Genomic DNA, 7330 nt, shown 5'->3' on the forward strand with positions numbered 1-7330 from the left:
TTTTGTGCAAATGTTCTGAAAAGAAAAGGAGTAAAACAATTTTTAAATAAGTAAAAATACTTTCAACTTCGCACTAAAAGTGTTTCTCTGACTCCAAATATTATATAGCTTTGTTTATCGAAAACTATATGTAACCTGTTTTTTCTTCAAATGTTGCGTAGTTTCCACATTGGGAGCAAGATACAACAAAAGACGTAAACGCCACATAAAAGATAAAATAAGCACACCAATTCAAACTGATCACTATTGACATGTTCCTCTGTTTCGCTTTGAATCCTCGCTTTATGAAATCCTCACGTATGTCAGATATTTCGTTTTGTTTGATTGGCTTATATCCGAGGTCACGTGATGCTTTGTTGATGCAAAAATAATTGGAGATGCCCATCTTGTACACCTAAAAGAATAGTTACATTTAATTTAATCCAAAAATTGATAAATGCTAAACATATAGCACACAACTTGCTTTTGTGTTTTGCCTACCTCCATTCTTGTTAAAATAGGTTGGAAGTGGTAGATCCCTGACACTATGTAAAGAACCATCTCAATCATCCATGCTGCTCGAATATAACAAGCAGAAATATATACATTTCTGTACCACATTCTGAATTCGCCATCAATGCATAAGTAAAATGAATATATTGCTTACCAATAGAGCACATCAACCAGACTGGAACTTTGAGCCTTGGTAACGAGTAGCCCAGGCCTTCTATCTAGAAGAAACGGTTTTATTACATGTAAAACAGTCTTATTTACATACAACTTGCGTATATACATTAACAACTGAAGGACACCAATCGACAAGGTTTCAAAATGGCTCTGTTTCATAGTGTTACTTACAAGTGGACGGAAAAAGGCAAACGTGTTAATAGGTGCCCCATCAGATATAAAGTAGGCCTGCCCTGCCTAAAGAAATTGAAATAGTGAATAATGCTTTTTCATATTATGTAAAGATTCATTCTCTAATGATCTTTCAACATTTTTCCAAATGACTCCTGTACACACCGCTATGTAGCCTTTTTCTTCGGTCAATGCTTTGGCAGCCAAGATGTGGGCCTGAACCATATTGTCCACGTGTAAAAAGTCTGTTAGAGAATCGGTGCCGAACAATGCCTGAATAACTCCTGTCTGTGCCATATTCTGTAAGAATGATGCTTATTTTAGAACGATCATTACAGATACATTTTTGAAGTCAGAAACCAGAGATATTTCTGTACATTGAAACTATTTATATATTGCAAATATGTTCTTAAATGCTTATTTTTTTCTATTTTCTAAATCAATATGCTTAATTCACCAATTGATTAACATGAAACACAACATAAAATGAGGCACGGTTATATTTCAAATTATCTGAAAATTTAAATCAGATAGTAAAAAAAAATATTTTACATTACTGATTTTCTAACTTAACTAAATCATCATATATTTGAAAATGAAAAAAATGTATAGAGAAAACGAGATTTCAAAGATATGCATTAACTAGCATTGAAAGCATCTTTGCCTCACCACCACTCTTGGTATATGACGTTGTTCTCCTACACCATACACTCCCCCTAAACGTAGTGCGCATGTCCGGAGTACATTCTTCTTGTCAGCCTCCAATACGTTTTGTTCAGCAATTCTCTTTGTTTTTGAATAATCATCTAAAAACTACATGCAAAAGATTTGCTCATTGTGTCAGAATGTCCCAGAAAATACATGTACTAGTTTTGATGGCAAATTTTATCAATAGTTTATTCTTCATCTCTGTCATATAATCGACAAGCAAATGGATGTCAATGAACTGCAAAAATAAAATGTTACTATTTAAAATGAATCCGAATTCATGCCTTTATTTATACAGGTGTATACAAAATCATTTCATTAAATTAAAATTATACTGGTTCACAAGATGGTTGATGCTACATGTATATACGGGTTAAACCTGCATGTAAAATTTCAACCTAGAATTCCGGTTGATTTTCGTAAATTAAAAAAACACCAACAATAACATTTTGATTTAACCTATACAGAATCCCATATATTGTATACACTTTATCAATCTTAAACTTATTTAGATTAAGGAAAACAAGAACCTACATTTTCTAATGGCAGATAGGGTAAGGACTGGTCTCCATTACAAATCTCCTGACCTCCAAAGACTACGTTGTTAGAACTGGTATATACCAAACGTCTAATGCCGTGTATTAAGCATGCTGAGAAATGGAGAGAAAAATTTCTTTGATGTAAAACAATATATCTAAAGTAGTGATTTTGTCAAAAAGCTGATTTAAATGTGTTTTCTTTACCCTTGATGACATTTTCTGTTCCTTTAATATTAACTTCTTCAATCAATTTGGTGTTAAACTATAATAGAAAATTGAAGATTGAATTTTTCAGGGAAGGTGATCACCTGAGCCATAAAAAGTAAAATTAGAGAAAAATCTATAATTTTAGTAGAATAGAAAAGCTCGAAATTTGTCCATAAGGTTTTGATTTTTTTGTGAAAATCAGTTTCACTAAACACAAAATACCCCGGTAATATGAGAGAATTAAACTTAGTTTCCTTTATTTTCATGACAATGGTGGTCATTTTGAAAATTTTAAAAATTGCAAACTTTGTACTTCATTATTTAAAAAATATACTATTGCTCTGCTAATTTTCAAAACCATAACCGTTTTATAATAATGAATATCAGCTTTGCACCTGTTCTTTGCCAGACATTCCATATGACGCTAAATGATAAACACAATCTGCTCCTTTTAAAGATGTCACTACAGCATCTTCTAGCCAAATCACACTAAAACAGACCCAAATAAATTATTCACATTTCTCGAAAAAAGACGAAAGAAAATGAATGCAGTAAATAAACTAAGTCCAAAAAGCACCTTTTATTAGAGTTTAGAGATTCATTAACCTAATAAATTATTATCAAGTTAAGATTAGAAATATCCCTTTTGTTACCTGTATAAATGACATTTTGTTCGTCAATGTCCATTCTGGAGGCACTCATATCTACTAAGATAACTTCCTTTCCCATGTCTGCCAACCGTTTGCCTAGTTTGTATCCTGTGTAACCACCGCCCCCAGTTACCAAATGGACATTATCGGCGGTTTCACGCGTCATTTGATGTTGTTTTGAAAGAGAGGCTGTCTCCATCTTCCCAACCTTGAAAATAAACAAAAGTGTGTGAAATGCATTCATCTTTAAAAGATGTTTGATTTCCACTTAATTGTCTTTTGATGTTTCCACTGTGGAAAAGAGACAAGATATATACATTCTTGATAAATAATAAAATAAAATCAAACAACAGTTGTCCAAAATGGGCAAATATCAATGTCTTACGTAAAGGTATATTGCTGACCAAAAAAAAAAGACCAAGTTAGAAGAAAGAACAAACCTCAAAACTATAAAGCATATATTTTATGAATATGGACGCTGCTATTCACATCCAGCAAATATAATGAAAGAGAGAGAATTATTCAGCCCTTTTCGTTTATACATAAAGCTAATGGGTCTTTGTTTGGTACTTAGTTTGCATGAATATAATAATCAAATTACATTTACTTTAACCAATTTAAAAGAAAACGTATCAGATATACTAAACTATTTTAAGCAAGTAACTAGTCTTTCAAGACCTTAAACAAAAAAACAAAAAAAAAAGACCTTGAAGGCATGACATTTCTTCCTATTTTCAAAATATGGCTGAAGTTTATGTATATTTGACTTTCTTAGAAAACCAGTCGCCTGTCTCTCTGGGAGAAGTATCAGAACTAAATTGACCAAGTATCGTCTATAAGATGAAATTGTCGAGCATTTGATACAGTGGATAGAAATGCATTGTTCTACAAATTATTAAAGCTAGGTATTGATGGCAAAATGTTAAGAATTCTTAAAGCTATGTATGAAGATGTGAAAAGTTGTGTACGTGTTAATGGTTCCCTTACAAATTTATTTGATAATGAACTAGGTGTTTTACAAGGGGATATTCTATCTCCAATATTATTTTCATTATTTTTGGAGGATCTGAGAGACAACTCTTCATGAAAACTTAGCATGTGGATCCAAATTGACCAAATAAATATCTTTTTACTACTATTTGCAGATGATCTAGCCATAGGAAGCGAAACGCCCAATGGGTTACAAAACCACCTTAACGTTCTACATAGATACTGTCAAAAGTGGGGCCTTAGTGTAAATGTAGATAAAACGAAAGTAATGATTTTTCAAAAAGGTCAGTCAAAAGGGGATAATAATTTCACATATAGTGATAATGCCCTTGAAATTGTAGATAGTTTTGCATATCTTGGGTTGGTGTTTTCTTCAAATGGACTTTTTAATAAACATGTAAAAATAACATCAGAAAAAACACTTCAATTATATAATGCATTTATGAGTAATGTTCAAAAATTGTCTCTAGACTGTAAAACAGTGTGCGAACTTTTCAACGTTGCATGTGTTTCAAAATTGAATAATGGGGCAGAAGTGTGGGGCTTTATACCAGCAAAAGAATTAGAAAGAATACATTTAAAATTTGGTAAAAGACTACTGGGAGTAAAAACGTCGACATGTACCCCGGCTGTTTATGGTGAATTAGGAAGAAAACCGGTAACAGAACATTTCGCATTATTAAATATTGGTTTAAGATTCTCAGATCAGAAAACTGTCTAATAAGGTCAATTTATAATTATGATCTTAAGAATATGGTTTCAAATTGGATTATATTTGTAAAACAGACCCTTTTGTCTCATGGTTTTGGAGATGTATGGTATTTCCCCGAGTCAGTAAATGAGAAGGTCTTTTATAAGTATTTTGAACAAAGACAAACTGATTGTTTTTTACAAAAACTGAGAGTAGATATAGAAAATGCTCATCCTCTTAAATTGTTTAAATATCTAAACCCAACTTTACAACAGGCTGACTATCTTAATTATATATTTTATGAAAAGCACAGAAAATCAGTAAGTAGACTTAGATTATCTTCTCACTCTCTACGCATTGAATCTGGCAGATATGATAAAAAATGTCCCACAAGTGAACGAAAATGTATATTTTGTACATCAAACGAAATAGAAGATGAATATCATTTTGTTCTAATATGTAACTTCTACACCGAGTTAAGAGAAAAATATATTTAAAAAATATTAATGTAAGACCTAGTATGGCAAAATTTATTGAATTACATTCAGAAAATATACTTAAAAAACTGGGGAAATTTGTGTTTGAATGTTTTAAAAAGAGGGAAAACTTTACCATACAGTAATACCGGGTATTAATACATGTGTAATACAAAAAAGACACCTGCATTGTTCTTTGTACTTCTTTTTGTTTTTGTTTTCATTTTTTCCCCTATATATTTGTATAAAATTATGTAATAGCACCTGTGTAACACCTGTTAACCATTGTTTATAAAGAAATGTTATATGTGGTAATATATGTAATGTATAAGCCAATAAAGATAATACTGATGAAATAAACGTTTTGAATTTTGAGCTTAGCAATAACATTGAACAGAGAAGGTGTTATAAATTAAGTCAAGGAAAAATATGGGAACCGTGTATTGCCCATCCATTTAAAAAAAAAACTTTCAGTGTCTAAATTGTTAAAGTCATACTTTTATTGCTTGCATTTACACTCATCTCAGTATAAGAGGTTTGAAAGACATTTTTACTGCTCATATGTCTGTCCAAAAAAAAACCACCCTAAGTTTTTAGAACTTAATACACCCACCTTGATAAAAGAAAGAGAATAATACCAATATTGTAACAAATTACATTGTTTAGTAAATAGGAAGAAGTAAAATTTGACTTTTCCGACGAACACTTCGGGACAATCTCATAAATGAAATTGATTTAAGAATATTTTAGTATATGGGTACATGTACCTTTATTCTGTTTATGTTATATAATACTGTGACAAAGTACAGATACTTAAAATTCTATGGACTATAAAGTTCCTATGCGATATGGTAAAGAAATAATTTGCTGTCTGAATTATGGTAGAGATAAATTTATAAGGACGCATTTGACTTTCCTATAATAGGAAGTCTGAAATTTATTCAAAAGATGTACCAGAAAATGTTCAATTATTATCAGAGAATTTTTAAATGACTATGAATGATGAAGGACAAAAAGTAGGAATACACGATTTTAAAAGTATCAATAAAAGTTTTTATCTATGTACCGGTAGTATGCAACAAATTTTTCGAGAAATAAAAATTGATTGAATAAAATCTAAATTACTTATATTGATTTCCAATTGCTCGAAACAATTTAGAGGGAGAACGGATCTGAACTCGCTGACTAAAGAGATGCAAAAAAACATTAAATTTATTGTAAATTATTATTTGGGAATGAAATAAAGCAAAAAAAGGTATCGTCACCTTTTATGTTTTACTACCTATTACTGCCCTTTGAAGATAGACAACTAATGAATGAAATATATCTGAATGATGCAATATCTAAAAGGATGTAGGTACTTATTTTCAAACTAGAAAGTCAAGGCGTATAGTTTATTGAAAAAGTTTTTTTGGAGTGTAGGTACTTTTTTACAAGAAAGAAGGTTAAAAAGAATGGTTTATTGAAAAGGTTTTTAGCACAGAATATAATGTGTGTTTTTAGATAAGAAATAACTAAGTAATGAAAATTAGTTTTTATAAAAGTATCTTTAATATTTATAACATAAATTGTGTGTTTGAATTCTCAACTTTGCTATCCAATTTCGGGTAAACATACTAATCAATTTTAAAACTAGTAATTGAAAAAGATTTGAAAAGTTAGAAATTCTAAATCACACTGAAATAAGAAACATTTTCAAACCCTTTTAAAGACATAGCTTTAATCTTAAATTCACTAACCTTTCAACACTTTAAAAGGAAAATATGATAACATTATATTCAATTACCTCTATGAAAATGGTCTTAGATACCTGTTAATGTGAACAAGTTTTCTATCCCAATTGATGTTTTTGAAGACTAGTTGCCACGGAATTTTTGTTTTACACTAAATATGGCATTTTTAAATTTTCCAGTATGAGTTCATGTAGGCTTCAATATCGACTAAAGAAGGTTCGATTTTCTTCTTCACCGGTGATTGTAAACATTTTCTTATCAGTTAAGAAATACTTTTATATTTGACCGAATAAGATTTACGAGAAAACAATTACAAGCGTTTACTTACGTAACGGGATTGAATTTTGAGATAGCTGATATTCTTTAAAGGGAGGATGGCATTTACCAATAAATTAACAATACAGATTTAATAACAAATTTGTTTTAATTCTGCCCTTGATGATAATGTGTAATGCAACTATATCTCCTAACTTTTAACACTTGAAAAAATTTTTTTCGA

General features: G+C 30.5%; 1 pseudogene; it reads right to left on the reverse strand.

Moving 5' to 3' along the window:
• Positions 1 to 135: 135 nt before the first annotated feature.
• LOC134276036 (short-chain dehydrogenase/reductase family 42E member 1-like) lies at positions 136 to 7008 on the reverse strand (annotated as a pseudogene).
• Positions 7009 to 7330: the final 322 nt, after the last annotated feature.

The sequence above is a fragment of the Saccostrea cucullata genome, unplaced genomic scaffold (genome assembly GCF_032062105.1).
Source record: "Saccostrea cucullata isolate Sc308-1 unplaced genomic scaffold, CSIRO_AGI_Scuc_v1 ctg14140, whole genome shotgun sequence".
Classification (NCBI taxonomy): domain Eukaryota; kingdom Metazoa; phylum Mollusca; class Bivalvia; order Ostreida; family Ostreidae; genus Saccostrea; species Saccostrea cuccullata.